Here is a 15,658-nt window from a genome sequence, read left to right as displayed (position 1 = left end):
GCTGCAGCTTCGATTCGACCCCTAGCCTGGGAGCCCCCATATACTGAGGGTGTAGCCCTAAAAAGCAAAAACAAAACAAAACAAAAGTCTGTTGAATATAGGCTTGACCTGGTTTTAATTAATTATTTATTTTGCTTTTCTGCTTTTTAGGGCCACACCCACGGCATATGGAAGGTCCCAGGCTAGGGGCTGAATCGGAGCTACAGCTGCCAGCCTATACCACAGCCACAGAAACACGGGATCTGAGCCGCATCTGCGACCTACACCACAGCTCACAGCAACGCTGGATCCTTAACCCACTGAGCAAGGCCAGGGATCGAACCTGCAACCTCATGGTTCCTAGTTGGGTTCATTGCCACTGAGCCACAATGGGAACTCCCAGGTTATTTTTTAAAGTTACTTTAACAAAAAGATTTTTTCAAGAAAAATTAACTCAGACTTTTAAAATCTGATTTTTGTTTCTTTGAAAGATCACTGACACGTTGCACTGAGAACATGAGACAGCACAAACCCCGTGGAAGACAGGCTGGCAGTGCCTCCGCAGTTGCAGAGAACTGCTAGGTGACCCAGCAACTCCGCCCCAAGGAGCACATGGCAACGGCATGGCTGTACACCAGCTTCCTAACGGCATTACTCCCAGCAGTCAATGGTGCCGACAACCCCAGTATCCATCCACAGACACATGAGGAGTTCCCGCTGGGGCTCAGGAGGTTAAGAACCTGACAAGCATCCATGAGGATGCAGGTCTGATCCCTGGCCTCACTCAGTGGGTTAAGGATTCAGCGTTGCTGTGAGTTAGGGTGTAGGTTACAGACTCGGCTCAGATGTGGCATTGCCATGACTGTGGCGCAGGCTGGCAGCTGCAGCTCCCTTTCGACCCCAGCCTGGGAACTTCCATGTGCCGCAGGTACAGCCCTAAAAAGGACAAAAAAAAAAAAAAAAAAAAAGGTAAATGGGGCAAGAGTATGGTCTAAGCCACACAATGAAGTATAACTTACTAGTCACTTAAAAGAAGCGAAGTTGTGATACTCTTCCTCTGTGACACAGATGAGCCAAAGGCCAGATTCAGAAGGACACATAGTACATGATTCCACTGAGATTAAACACCCGGAACAAGCAAACGTCTAACAGATTAGAGGTTGCCGGGGACAGGGGATGGAGGGCTACTGCTTAATGGTGACGGAGTTTGTTTCAACTTTTGGAAACAGATTGCAGTTGTGGTGGTGGTTACACAAAGTGAGAATGTACTTAATGCTACTGAATTATACATTTAAAATGGTTAAAACGGCCAGTGCTGGAGTTCCCGCTGTGGCTCAGTGGTAATGAACCCAACGAGTACCCATGAGGATGCGAGTTTGACCCTTGGCCCCACCACGTGGGTTAAGGATCCACATTGCCATGAGCTGTGGTGTAGGTCGCAGACGTGGCTCAGATCCCCCGTTGCTGTGGCTGTGGTGTAGGCCGGCAACTACAGCTCTGATTCAACCCCTAGCCTGGGAGCCGCAGGTGTGGCCGTAAAAGGACTAAAACAAAAACCAAAAAAAAAAGGCCAACGTTAGGTTAGATATGTCTGAACAAACGCAAACCAGAAGGGAGCAAAGCACCGCACTGCGGGTCCCACACGACACCTGGAAAGGGATGACATCTCTGGAAGCACAGTCAGAGGTAAGGATGCGTGGTACGAGCCAGAATGCCGACCCGTTAATAACAGAAACCTACAGCAAACAAAGGAAATACAGCATCATCCCAGGAAGTACGAAATAACCCAAATGAAGACAGAGAGCAGAAGTAAACACTCGTATGTAAAATAACCGAGCAGCTCCCTCGAGGCTCAGCAAGTTAAGGGGCCGGTGTTGTCACTCCAGTGGCCTAGGTTGCTGCTGTGGCGCAGGTTCAATTCCCGGCCTGGGAACTTCCACATGCTTTTATTTTTTGAGTGGCCAAAAAATTCAAAAAATTAAGGTAAAATAACCTAGAGCTAAAGTTTGCGGAAAACTTGAAACATTCTAACATGAACCCAACATTACTGCAAAAAAAGTCTCCACCAAAAAGTCTCTTCAGTGGAAAAACCTCAGCTACACTAGGCTGAAGAGGCGTGGACTGTGCAGTCCCCAAGTAATTTTCCAGCACTTACACGGCTTAGACGCAGACCCGTGGCCAGAATCAAAACCCGTGCGATTCACACCTACTCCCTGTCTGGGGACTGCTTGTTCCGAAACCCGCTGCAAGACGGCTGCGCCGAAGGGCGGCCCCGCTTCACAAGCCACCGACTGTTCCCGCTTGGCCGCATCTGCATCCTCATCCCCCTCCCCCCCGCCCCCCCGGCTGGTTCGTGGGGGATTTTTCTTCCCGAACTACGTGAAAGCCGCACCAGCCCTCGCCTTCCGCATGGAACTGGACCCAGGTTTCTGCCCACCAGCCCATGCTGCTGCCTCGTCTTCAAGGGGGGCACCGTGAACAACGGGGCGCTGCGCCGTCCGAGGCCGCCCTCGGGACACCCGCGGTGGCTCCGCACGGCCTGCCAGGCACGCTCCGAGGCTGGGCAGACGCGGCTCTCGGCCAACCAGCCTCCCACGGCCTCGCCCCCGCCCGTGTCCCCGCCGCCGGTGCAGGAAAAGACGAGGGCTCCTGGCCCCCTCGGGGCCTCTGGTCACCCCGTTCCTTCCGTCTGGACGCCGGTCCCTTCTGTGGCCACCTGGCCTGGTCCTTTTCTAACCCTGTAAGGCCCACCTCCAAGGCCACGGGAAAACGGGGCTGCAGCATCTCAGGCTCTCCCGACACAGGACATGCACCTACCGAGCACCTGAGCCGACACGTCCCTCAAACCCGAGTGTCCTTTCAGGGCAGACAGCAGGTCACTCTCATCTGTACAGGACCCAGACCTGAACCCACCTCTCCCACCAGCTACGTATGGTTATTCATCTATGTTGCTGAAACGAATCAACGGGTCGAGTTTCAATCTTCCTGGAGTTCCCACTGTGGTGCAGTGGGTTAAGGACCTGGCATTGCCACCGCTGTGGCGCAGCTCACAGATGCGGCTTGGACTCAGTCCCTGGCCCAGAAACTTCCATATACTGTGGGTGCAGCCAAAATAGAGGGAAAAAAATTCCTCATTTTCCAGGTATCACACATGATTAACGACATCCACTGAAGTCTGTGATACAAAAGGAACCCGCACCACAAGGCCGGCAAAGGGGCCGCAAGCACGATGACACACTGGTTCTTGTATCCAACCTAATACGAGATAACCAAGCCCGGAGAGGAAAGCAGCTCAGTGTGAAACCCAAGAAAAGAGCTGCTCCTTGCACAGTAAGCCACTGCTTTCAAGGTCCCGTCCCCATCTTCTCCTTGCTCCTTCAATCAACCTGAGAGCAGACTCTGAATTCCTCTTCCCCAACATGGGAAAAATCCAAGTTTAGCCACTTCCTCAACTAGCAGGACCAGATTCTCAAATCCTCATCTTTCAACGTCCACGCTTGGCTCTTTCTAAAAGACCACAGTGCCCCTAAATCTGTTTCCTTGCTGAGAGTCTTAGGAGCTAATTCAAAGCATTACTGTTGTGGCCAGGTGCTCAACTCATTTCTGAGTCTATCATTCATTTTAACAATCGGTACCGTTCGCGGCTGTATCCCCGGTGCCTTGAACCATGTACAGCACTGACAGGTGCCTAACAAACTTGTGTTGAGCAAATGGACGAAGAATCGTTTAAGACCTATGCGGCAAAGCAGGACATACTCCCGCCGCCCACTCCCACACACCGTAACCAAGCTTGTGTCAAGAAGTTAGAGGCTGGCAGAGTTGCCGTCATGGCACAGTGGTAACAAATCCAACTAGAAACCATGAGGCTGCAGGTTCGATCCCTGGCCTCGCTCAGTGGGTTAAGGATCCGGCACCGCCGTGAGCTGTGGTGTAGGTTGCACATTCGGCTCAGATCCCACATTGCTGTGGTTGTGGCGTAGGCTGGCAGTTGTAGCTCCGATTTGACTCCTAGCCTGGGAACTTCCGAATGCCGTGGGTGCAGCCCTAAGAAACAAACCAAGAAAAAGAAAAAGAAATTAAAGTCTGGCCAGCCTCTCTTGGGGATTTACACTTATTAAAAGGACTGTTGGAGTTCCCATCATGGCGCAGCGGAAACGAATCCGACTAGGAACCAGAACTTTGCAGGTTCAATCCCTGGCCTCCCTCAGTGGGTTAAGGATCCAGCGTTGCCATGAGCTGTGGTGTAGGTAACAGACATGGACTGGATCCTGCATTGCTGTGCCTGTGGTGTAGGCCGGCAGCTGCAGCTCCAATTAGACCCCTAGCCTGGGAACCTACCTATGCCACGGGCGCGGCCCTAAAAAGCAAAAAAAAAAAAAGATCAAAAGGAATGTCAATGCTCAAAACACACTCAGTGAATCAAATCTAGGTCTCGCCAAAGCCCTGACACGGGATCTCTAGCTCCTCCCGCAGGAGGCAGCCAGCTGCAGCCCAATGACATCCAACACGGGGATGTGCTGAAACGCAAACCCAGGGAGGAGACCCAAGATGCGCCCGGGTGACTCTGAGCCACTGGGCCAAGGACCTTATCTGGAGAATCACGAGGTATGTTCTGGAGTCAGACCGATCTCCACTGAGATCCCAGCTACACTGGTCAACAGCTGTACAGCACTGGGTAAAAAACGTCATTTTATTCAGCTTAGCTGCTCACCTGTAAACTGAGAAGAGCATTACCCAACTTGCAGTGCTGTCTTAAAACTAACCCAAGCACAAGTTCCCGGGTAGCCTAGCGGGTTCAGGATCTAGTATGGTCCCCACCGTGGCTCAGGTCACTGCTGTGACATGGGCTGAAGCCCTGGCCCAGGAACTTTTACGTGTCATCAGCACAGCCAAAAAACTAACCTGGTTGCTCCCGTCGTGGCGCAGCAGAATCGAATGAGACTTAGGAACCATGAGGATGTGGGTTCGAGCCCCGGCCTCACTCACTGGGTTAAGGATCTGGCATTGCCGTGTGCTGTGGTGTGAGCTGCAGACCCGGCTGGGATCCTGCGTTGCTGTGGCTGTGGCGGAGGCCAGCAGCTGCAGCTCTGATTCACCCCCTGGGAACTTTCATGTACCCTGGGTGCAGCCCTAAAAAGATGAAAAAATAAAGTTTTTTTAAAAACCTAACCCAAGTTAAGTACATGGCACAGGACTGGCACACAGCATTTGCTTGATGACAGCTATTCGTCTCCATCCCTCCTCCTTCTGAGGGGAAAAAAAAAATAGGCTTACTTCTTGCCAACAGGTGTGGCTCCCCGTTTTTACTGACTGAAATTTTTTTTTTTTTTTTTTGCTTTTTAGGGCCGCACCCACCGCATATGGAAATTCCCAGGCTAGGGCTGAATCGGAGCTACAGCTGCTGGTGTACACCCCAGCCACAGCAACGCGGGTTCCCCGACCCACTGGAGGGAGGCCAGGGATCAAAAGCACATCCTCACGGGCACTAGTCAGCTTCACTTCTGCTGCTCCCCAACAGGAACTCGCCGAAGGGAGGATTTGAGCTCATTCTTACACTTGAGCAAGATTACACGACACCAGGTCCTTAATAAAACATAAAGGGTGGATGATGAAGAGTTGGCAAGAGACTAAGTTTGTGAAACGGTGTCTTGAGGATGCAGATGGTATGAAATGGGGTTTATCAGTGCCCAGGCTCAAGCGCTTGGACTTTTCAGTTGTTCAGTGAGGACTCTGACAAAATAATCTAAAGATGGAAGTATTGTGCTTTTTACCGCCACACCTGTGCCATATGGAAGTTTCCAGGCTGAGTCAAATGGGAGTTGCAGCTGCCTGCCTACACCACACCACGGCAACGCCGGATCCTTAACCCACTGAGAGAGGCCAGGGATTGAAACGCATCCTCGTGGATACTAGTCGGGCTTGATACCGCTGAGCCACAACAGGAACTTCCACTGACTGACCTTTTAGGACAAGACTTCTGCTGAATCCAATGCTGGATGTCACATCAGTTCCAGATTTCACACCAAGAGCCCCAGCGACAAGGAGGACAAAAGGGCACTAGAAGGGGTGTCCGGGAGGAGTTTACCTCCCTAATGTTTCCAACACACTGCGGTCCCTGGTCTTTGCGAGGAAGGGGCCCCGCCTGATAATTTATGAGTTTGGTAGAGGGGGGTCCAAGTCTTAGCCCTGCGAGTGACTCCGGTTCTGACTTCAGGCCAGGCTCTGGTCCTCTCCGTGTCCTCTCGGGGTCTCCACCCATCCAGCGAAATAATTTCAACTTAGGCTATGAGTCTCAAAGAAGCGCAGGTCCTGATTTGCACTTAGCCAGGAGTGCCGCTTTTTAAAACCAAGATAATCAAGTCCTCTCTCCGCTGCAGCCTCGGTTCCCCCATGTGTCTAAGGCGCTGGGGGCGTCTCTTAGCTCCCCGGTCCTGCTCCCAGGTATCCAGGTCCGCGATGAGCACTAGGGAAGGTGCGGGGACCCGGAATGATGGGCGGCTGGGGGTGGGCAGCCCTCAGCCGCAGGAGGGTGGTCGGGATCACCCCAAGAGGTGGGGACCGGGTTCCGACGCTAGACCCGCCTCCACCCTGCGGACCAAGGACGCAGCCCCACGCACGCCCCCTCCCAAGCCCGGCCACCGCGCCCGCGGCGACCCTTGGTGCGGGCGACCCCTGGTGCGGGCTTCCTCCCACCGCGCCCGGGACACAGCTAACCGCGCGGAGGTTGGCACCGCTCTCTCCCCGCGTCTCGAGGCCGCTCCCCGCTGCTCACCTCTGGGGTCCGGGCACCTCGCGCGCCCTCGCTCCCAGGCGCGTCCTCCGCCTGGCGGGACCGAGCTGACTCGGTGACGCGGGCAGAGGCAGCCCACGCCCGGCCGTGCCTCGCTTTTAAGCGGCCGGTCCCCTCGTCCGCCCATCGCCCGGCCCCTGCAGAAGGCGGGGCCGGCCGGTCCCGGCGAGGGAGGGGAGCGCGGCGGCGAAGCCCGCAGGTGCCCGCCGAGAGCGGCGGAAGGCGCCGGGCGGAATCCCCGCATGCGCAGTCACCGGATCCCGCAGAAGAGCGATGCGGCCGCCGGCCAATGACGCGGCCGGACTGGCGGGGGTGCCGCCCCCTGGCCGCTCTCCTCCTCACGATTGGCTGCCCTGTGCAGAGGGAGCCACGCGTCCGGGTTTTTAGGGGCTTTGTCCTCCGCTCTGCGTATCTGTGAGTCATCTTCGAAGCAGGCAGGTCACGGGTGCTCCGCCTGTTCTCCGCCTGTTCTCCGCCTGTTCTCCGCCTGAAGCGGAGGGGATGGCAAAGAAGCAGTACGCCGAGGGGGGGCGTTGGGGAAATGCTCAACTGAGGGCAGTAAGCGGGCGTTTGCCAGGGTCATCGTCCTTATCTCTAACTCCTTCGGACTCCGTTCCCTCCCACCCATCGCGCTTTGTAGAGACAGCGAGGCTCGGAATGGGAAAAAGTCAGCTAGAAAGTTACCGGCTTTTGTTGCTCCTGCGTAGTTTACGCGCCACCGAAAGTCCTGTTTGGCCAGAGGCTCTTTTAAAGTTGTAAAGGAAAATATAAAAATGAGTTATTCCCCTCCGCTCAGTGGGTGAAGGACCCAGCTGTTGCCCTGTGAGTTTGCAGGTTTGGCACCCTGGCCTTGCTCAGTGGGTTGCAGCTCTTACGTTGTCCACTAGCTCTGGCGTACGTCTCAGAGGCCCCTGGGATCCGGCGTTGCCGTGGCTGTGGCAGAGGCTGCAGCTGCAGCTCTGGTTAGAACCCCAACTCGGGGAACTTTCCTATGGCACAGGTGCGGCAGTGAAAGGAAAACCATATGCATGAAATGTAATTACAGTCCTCATTTAAAACCCTCCGTGACCTTCCTTGACGTTCATAGATAATAGCAAACTTCTCCCTATGCCCTCAAAACCCTGACTGCTGGGGCCCCAGCCCTACTTCTCACCTCGGATCTCGCCCTCCCTTGTTCCTCTCCATCCTCCTGGCCTCCTTTTCTTGCCAAGCTTGTTCTCTTTCTGGACTGAACACTGTCAGTACATGGTTTCTACTCGGCTTTCCTGTCTCAGCCTAAACGCCCGCCCACCCTTGGCTTGGCTGGGCCCAGCCCCTCACTTCCTGGCATATCCTCTTGACTTAACTCTGCCCACACTGGGCACCCTGATACTGGGTATGTGTAAATTTGTATGTTTTGCGTCGTGTTTTGCCACGGAGGTCCCACGGATGAGAGGATGGATGGGGGCGAGAGCGGATCTTTGAAGGAAGCAGAATGGTTAACTCCTCTCCCTCCCTTTCCGTGGGCTCGCTACTGTCTTTAAGGACCACCTTTTCTTACCCCGAGAGGAGCCTCAAGTTTCTGCCACCCGCCTGCTTCAGAGCTTTCAAAAGTCTCAGGTCGAAACACCTGGGTTCTCCTCCCAGTGCTGCCCTCACCGCCGGGACGAGTCCATCTCACGCAATGGTCACGCCTCTCCAAGGGTCGTAAAAGGCTCCACACCCAGCGTTCTGGCAGGGTCAATAAAACAATCCGTGTGTGAAAGCACTTGGTCCACTCCCTGTGAGCTGCAAAACAAGCAGAGTGACAACAGTGGACAATTTCTGGATATTTATTTCCGGATGCAGAAAGCTATACATTTGTTGTCTTATTTAAGCCCCACAGCAGCTTTTGAAGTGATGCTATATTTATGACTCTCTTTCTTTCTTTTTTTTTTTTTTTTTTGTCTTTTTGCCATTTCTTGGGCCCTACCCACGGCATATGGAGGTTCCCAGGCTAGGGGTCGAATTGGAACTGTAGCTGCCAACCTACACCACAGCCACAGCAACGTGGGATCCTTAACCCACTGAGCAAGGCCAGGGATTGAACCCACAACCTCATGGTTCCTAGTTGGATTCGTTAACCACTGCGCCACAGCGGGAACTCCATTTATGATTCTCCCTTCCTTAGTGAGGACATGAGACTCAGAGATGCTAGGTGACTTATCCAAGGTCCCACAGTTAGGAAATGACAATAGTGGAGTTCCCATCGTGGCGCAGCGGAAGTGAATCCGACTAGTACCCGTGAGGACGCAGGTTCCATCCCTGGCCTCGCTCAGCGGGTTAAGGATCAGCGTTGCCGTGACCTGTGGTGTACCAGCACGTATCTGGCATTGCTGTGGCTGTGGTGTAGGCCAGCAGATGCAGCTCCGATTCAATGCCTAGCCTGAACACCTCCGTATACCTCGGGTGCGGCCCTAAAAAGAAAAAAAAAAAAAAGAGAGAGACTAGTTTAATTCAATAATGGCTACCATTTTCTCTCTCTTATTCCGTAGTTCCAATCTACGCCACAGGGGAGGGAACTGAGGCTTGGACTATCGTTACTTAGCAAGGCCGCTCCTGTGACACGTCGTGGATGCCAAGGGGACAGAGATGGATTTTCCTCCTGGTGGCTGTCGGATGCCAACGGCCTTCAGGTTCGCCGTTGGCGTCTCGGTCCCTCCCAGTTCAGCGCCCGGGCTGCTATTTAACGTGTGGTCCCCGTCTTCTCACATACGCATCCTCGGGGCGCCCAGGGAGCTGGGCTCTGTGGGCCACTCCTACCTTATCTTCGTCATGCCCAGTTCTCTGCAGCAGGCAGCTAAGGTGGGAAGCAGGTAACCGGATCCCTGCTGATGGGACGCTGGCTAAATGAGAAGCTGCCTTCCCTCAGCAGCAGCATGGCAGCAGCCCAGCCAGCCAGACCCCGGAGCCCCCCAGCCCTCCCAGCTAAGCCTGGGCGTTTTCCCTCCTGTCGGGTGCAGGGTTCACAGCGGTGACTGGCGGACGGAGGGTCCCATACTGTAGCCATTGCTCTGCCCCAACCTGCTCGCCAAAGAGTAGCTGACGGTTGCTAACGGGGGATGTCTTGGGCCAGCAGAGGAGTCATCCCAGCTTAGAAACCACTTCAGGATCGCACTTCCTCAGCCGCTCCTGAGCACACGCTCTTCCCATGAAGGACAGGGCGCTTCCTATGAGACGCCGCTACTGAACTGACGGGTTCTGATTTGCTGGGTGGGGGTTAGGATCCGCGCAGCAGGTTTAGCATCCCGTGTTGTCACTGCTAGAACTGCTTTACTTTTTTTTCCCACTGTGCCTGCAGCAGGTGGAAGTTCCTGGGCCAAGGACTGAGCCTGTGCCACCGCAGCGACCCAAGCCACCGCAGTGACAACATGGGATCCTGAACCCGCTGCACTGCAAGGGAACTCCACTTTTTTTATTTTTTTTGCTTTTTATTTATGTATGTATTTTTAGGGCTGCACCTGCAGCATATGGAAGTTCCCAGGCTAGGGGTCCAATTGGAGCTACAGCCGCCAGCAGAGAAAGAACACCCAGCAAATCCGGACCACTGTAGGCGTTCTTTCTCTGCCCGTGCCGCCCCCCGTCCCTGGAAAGGGTGGCCCTTCTGGATCACGCGTCCCAGGCTGCCGTGTGGCAGAACAGGAAGTAGCCATTCTCAGACTCACGAAGAAACCCCATCTTCCTTTGGCCTCTGCGGGAACGTACTGACTTGTCCCAGAGGGGAAAGAATGGAGGGCCAGTATTCAGGGGAGAGCGACCTCTGAGAGCCTCGGCTAAGGGCTGGGCTTCCAAGGTCTTTGAGTGGCAAGGACCGGGGCCTCTCCCCACCCTGGACAGGGTGGGGGGTTCCCACACGGGCGACCCTGGAGCTACAGCGAGAACCCCAGAACGGGGCCAAGACCAGAACGGTGTCAGAGGCCACGCCAGCTTGGCTGAGGGGCACAGTGTGGTGGCAGGAGGGACTAAATAAAGGTCAGAGGGCGTTTCTCCAGCTGGGCTGGGTCAGACCAACAGGGCTTCTCCTGACCCTGGGCTGGGCCGCTGGTCACAGTAGTTACTGGGCTGGATGTCCTGGCCGCACTGTGGGCTGGGGGCTTGGAGCGTGTAAACTTTGATTTGGCAAAAGGAGAGAAATGTGATTCCTACACCTGGGGTGAAGCCGCACCAGTCACCCTTGCTCCAGTATTTAGACACAGAAGGTGGTCTGTTACTCAACTCTTCCTGGTGGTCAGAAGCCCCAGGCTCCAGGCTGGTTTTTCAGGACTGAGAGCTAGTGCTGTGGGAAATGGCCATTCAGAGTGGAACACGACCCCTGCGCTAAAATATTGACTTTCCTGTTATTTCTTTACTTAAACGCTTCTACTTTTCAAGAGCCAGGACAACGTCTTAAAAGATTAGATGTTGAAGTTGGTTTTTTTTTTTTGTTTTTTGTCTTTTGGCCTTGCCTGCGGCATGTGGAAGTTCCTGGGCCAGGACTGAACCCAAGCCAAAACAACAACCCAAGACACAGCAGTGACAACGCCAGGTCCCTAACCCACTGTGTCATCGGGGAACTCTCTGGTCAAGTTTTTTCATTAAGAGGGAGTTCCCCTTGTGGCTCAGTGGGTTAAGAATGCGAAGTAGTATCCATGAAGATGAGGGTTCGATCCCTGGCCTCGACGAAACAACATGCTACTAAACAACCAATGGATCACCGATCCCTGGCCTCACTCAGTAGGTTAAGGATCCAGCGTTGCTGCCAGCTGCTGACAGATGTGGCTGCAGCTCCGATTTGACCTCTAGCCAGGGAACTTCCATATGACACATGTGTGGCCCTAAAAAAAATAGAAGAAGAAGATAAGAGGCGTGCCCTCTGTGGCAAAGTGGGTCAAGAATCCAGCTGAGGAGTTCCCGTCATGGCTCAGTAAAAACGAACCCGACTGGTGTCCACGAGGACATGGGCTCAATCCCTGGCCTCGTTTGGCAGATTAAGGGTTAAGGATCCAGCACCGCTGTGAGCTGTGGTGTAAGTCACAGACGTGGCTGGGATCCCTTATTGCTGTGACTGGGGTGTAGACCGACAGCTGCAGCTCTGATTGAACCCCTAGCCTGGGAACCTCCATACGCCGCAGGTGTGGCCCTAAAATAAAAAATATATAATAAAATAAGAAAGTATCCAGCAGTTTGCGTTGCTGCGGAGGCCAGGGTTCAATCCCCAGCCGGGCACAGTGGGACTGAACCCTAAGTTCTGTGACATTTGCTGCAACTGTGGCACAGATGACAGCTGCTGCTCTGTCTCAGTTCCTGGCCTGGGAACTTGCATACACTGCGAGAGCAGCAGAAGGAGAAGGAAATAAGCCAGGGTGCCAAGACTTAACCACACCAGTGTCCATCAAGCACAGCGAAAGAAATCAGAAACAGCCTCAATAACCAACAGTTAGAAATACGTTAAATAAATTACGGTACAGCCACCCCGGGGACGCCTATGGGGCCGTCCCAACTGTGGTCACGGCAGACTGAACATCCCAGAAAGAGGTTTACAGATGTTGTTAACAACGAAAATACGTATTGTACAACCATAGTTTTGTTTTTAAAACGTTATTTATGTGGTTGGGAAAAGAGGATACATATCGAAACGTTTCTCTGGTTGGTGACTGTTCTGTTCCTTTTGTTTATACCTATATTTCCTCAATTTTTTACAGCACAAAGATAGATTACTCTATAAAAAGAAAGATAATAACAGTAGGAGAAGAGTTGTATTTGCATTCCTTCTGCTTTCTACAAACTATCATTGCCTCACTCACAGCTTATCTTATCACTATTAACGACTGTGTTTTTGAGAATGGGCCACCAACCAAGTGTACATACCGCCTCTAAGCCGCACAAGATCTCTGTTAAATAAGTGTCATTATTATCCACTATTCGCAAATGAGGAGATCGGAGACCAGAGATGTAAAAATTAGCCCAGCGTAAAAGTTGGGGTGACAGGAAGAGGAGTCACACTCGGCTTACTTGGGTCGTAAGGCCCAAGTGCCTCCTCCTGCCGGTGTCCTGCCGCTCGCTGCTGTGGTTACGTGGTGTGTCTTTAGACCTCATTTTACCCGACTTCTCAGCGTTCCCCAAGCTAATCAGATGCCCTTCGGAACCCAAGCTTTAGAAAAATGACACAAAGTTGAAATATGCCTAAAGACAAACGTTTACATGTGGCGCCTCTGCCACCCCAGTTAGAATCCGCAGAGTGAAACAGAGAAATTCCACAGACGAGCCACCTTCTAGAGACAGACGCCGCAGGAAACCCAAGGAGCTGAATTAAGTCACTGAGTCAACAGGTGGCTGGACAGTTAGGAACGGACATCCACTATAGGTCAAGGGCGAGAACACAGGACAGAGGGAGAGAGCCGAGGGCAGCTACGAAATGAAGGTGGGACCTGACAAAACGCGGGCAGAGGCCGGCCCAGCAGCTCTGAGGGCGGCCGGTGGGGCCATTGAAAGGCTCCCCTTCTGTGGCTTCACCCAAGACTTGGGGTTTGCGAAGCCGGGGGGGAAAGTCCTTTGAGGGGGATGTGGAGGCTAAATCAACAGCATGACATGTCCCGAGGGGGGACACTCCGAGCCGATGACGTGCAGATTTCTCAGGCTGGCAGCCTGTTTCTCACCCAGCAGGAGCCTGCCCTGCCCCTCGCTTCTGTGCCCGCTGCCTCCCCCGATCCCTCGATCCCCCACCCTGACCAGTTCCTCAGGCCTCTGGGAAAACGGCAACTGCTGCCTTCCCGGCTGATGAGCCCCGGAGCCGCCTCCTAGGTCTTCTTTCTGTATCCACTTGGCCTCGCTCACAGCCTGTGGAAGTTCCCGGGCCAGGGATCGAACCTGTGCCACGGCAGTGACTACGCCCGATCCTTCACCTGCTGCACCACAGGGGAACTCCTGTCTTCCTGTTTAAGTGCCGATGTTTGAATCCTCTTTGCCTTGTCCTGGGCTTACCTACTTTCAGTGACAGCAACGGCACCCATCTTTAAGGTAATCCGGTAACTACTGATGATTGAATGAGGACGAGGAAACTGAACAGCGTGACACTGCTGTCCCTGCAAGACAAAAACAGTCACCTGGGGGCAATGTGCTGTGGTTCAGCTGAACACACGGGGTGCATATACATTACTGTTTACTCTCCACAGCAGCCGAGTCAAATAATTCAAGTTTTACAGAGAAGCAAGTGAGGCCAGGGATATGGAGTAATTTATACAGAGAGCAGATGACGGGCCAGGTCGAGTTCCTTCCCTCCACCTCGTGAGCACTACGGGGCTTCCTGCTCGTGAGGTCGTCCGTCTCTGACCCGCTGGCTTGTCGGGCTCTCGGGACAAGCCGGCCCCCTCCAGCCCCGCCAGCCTTCCAGAGCCCCCTCCTAATCCGACAGCACTGGATCCCTCGCCCTCGTGTTGAACAGGACCGATGCGTGTCTGGGGCCTGTGGCCGCCTCTCCCCCCCACAGTGGGATCTGCGGGAGCCACTGAGAGGCTAGCCAGCCCTTCCCACTCAGCTGAGTCCTGAATTTCAGGTGCTGTTCTTTCCAAGAAGGTACCTGGGAAGACACCTTTCCGCAAAGATCTTTCCTTCGCACGGTAGGTTCCTCGCTGTCCTATTTCTTCTCTTTACGCTCCCTCTTGACCTGCAAACCCAGTCTGAAACTCACCTGTGGACCCAGCAGTGCCACGCCTGGTATAAACCCAAGAGAAGTGAAAACACATGTCCACACACAGACTTGTGGCCGCAACAGCCAAAGAAGGAACACAACCCAAGTGGCCATCAGTTAAGAAAAGGGTGAATAAAATGCGACCTGTCTCTGCAGGAGACCATTATTCAAGCGTGGAAAGGAATGACGGAATGTCACCTGCAGCAACACGGATGAACTTTGAACGCATTATGCAAAGTGAAGGTAGCCAGAGACAAAGGCCACAGGTGTATAATTCCTTCCATGTGAAGGCTCCGCAAGGGCAAATTCGCAGGGAGAGGAAGTAGATCCGTGGTCACCAGGGGTGAGAAAACAGACGAGCAGCAGCTCCACGTAACCCAAAGACTAAACACCACTCAAGCCTACACTTTCAAAAGGTGACTTTTATGTGGTGTGAATTATGTCACATTGAAAACATATTGTAAAGTCACCTGCGATTTGAGTCACTGGGCTTTTCATAGCTCTTCGGTTTTCCCCTCTGTGAAGCATGGATCTGGGACTAGAGATCCTTCTAAAGAAGCAGATCCAGCCCTTCCTCTGCGGGATCCTTTGGCAACGCGGGAAGTCGGGATGGGAGAGGCTGGCCCTTTCTGCTCCTTCCTGCCTCGCTCTGAGCCCACCTGCAGTCGTGGAACCCGGAGCGCAAGAGGGGTGTTTATTCCATTCTCTTGTTTTGTTCTTGAGAAAATCAACAAAGCCTTGGGAGAGGACAGTACATTGTCAAGGTCATAGGATAAGTCCGGGCACTGAATCCTGTTTCCTTCCCTCAACGGGGCTGTGGAAGGCACCCTGTCCCACCCACCCGGGAAGCCTCTGCTGCCCAGGAAACAAGATGCAAAGCCTTCCACTGACACCTGAAGTCAGGCCCTTTGGGCAGGAAGGTTAGGGGTGACCTGTTGCAAATACTGGCTTATCTGTATCTACCCAACAGTTAGGACTGAAGTTTTGTCTGTTTGTTTTGAAACAGGTTTGACTTGCTCATTCTTGCGCATTGAAAAAGGAGGTGAAAGTAGGTCTCCTGAAAATGGTTGCTTATATTCCCAAACAGAGCTGAGCCTGCTGGGCAGACAATGGTGAAGGAGCTGGGCAGGGCTCTCTTTTGCAGATTCTTTTTTCTTTTTTTTGCCTTTTAGGGCCACACCCACAGCTTATGGAGGTTCCCCGGC

The 15,658-nt window shown here is 53.5% G+C and overlaps 1 protein-coding gene across 1 annotated transcript in view; it reads right to left on the bottom strand.

The window, feature by feature from the left end:
- SLC26A2 (solute carrier family 26 member 2) overlaps window positions 1-6,833 on the bottom strand; it is a 30,616-nt gene extending 23,783 nt beyond the window's left edge. Inside the window, 1 exon segment of the mRNA XM_021085016.1 lies at window positions 6,752-6,833. The gene's annotated coding sequence lies outside the window, so the exon portion shown is untranslated.

The sequence above is a fragment of the Sus scrofa genome, chromosome 2 (genome assembly GCF_000003025.6).
Source record: "Sus scrofa isolate TJ Tabasco breed Duroc chromosome 2, Sscrofa11.1, whole genome shotgun sequence".
Lineage (NCBI taxonomy): Eukaryota > Metazoa > Chordata > Mammalia > Artiodactyla > Suidae > Sus > Sus scrofa.
This window is presented reverse-complemented; position numbering and strand designations above follow the sequence as displayed.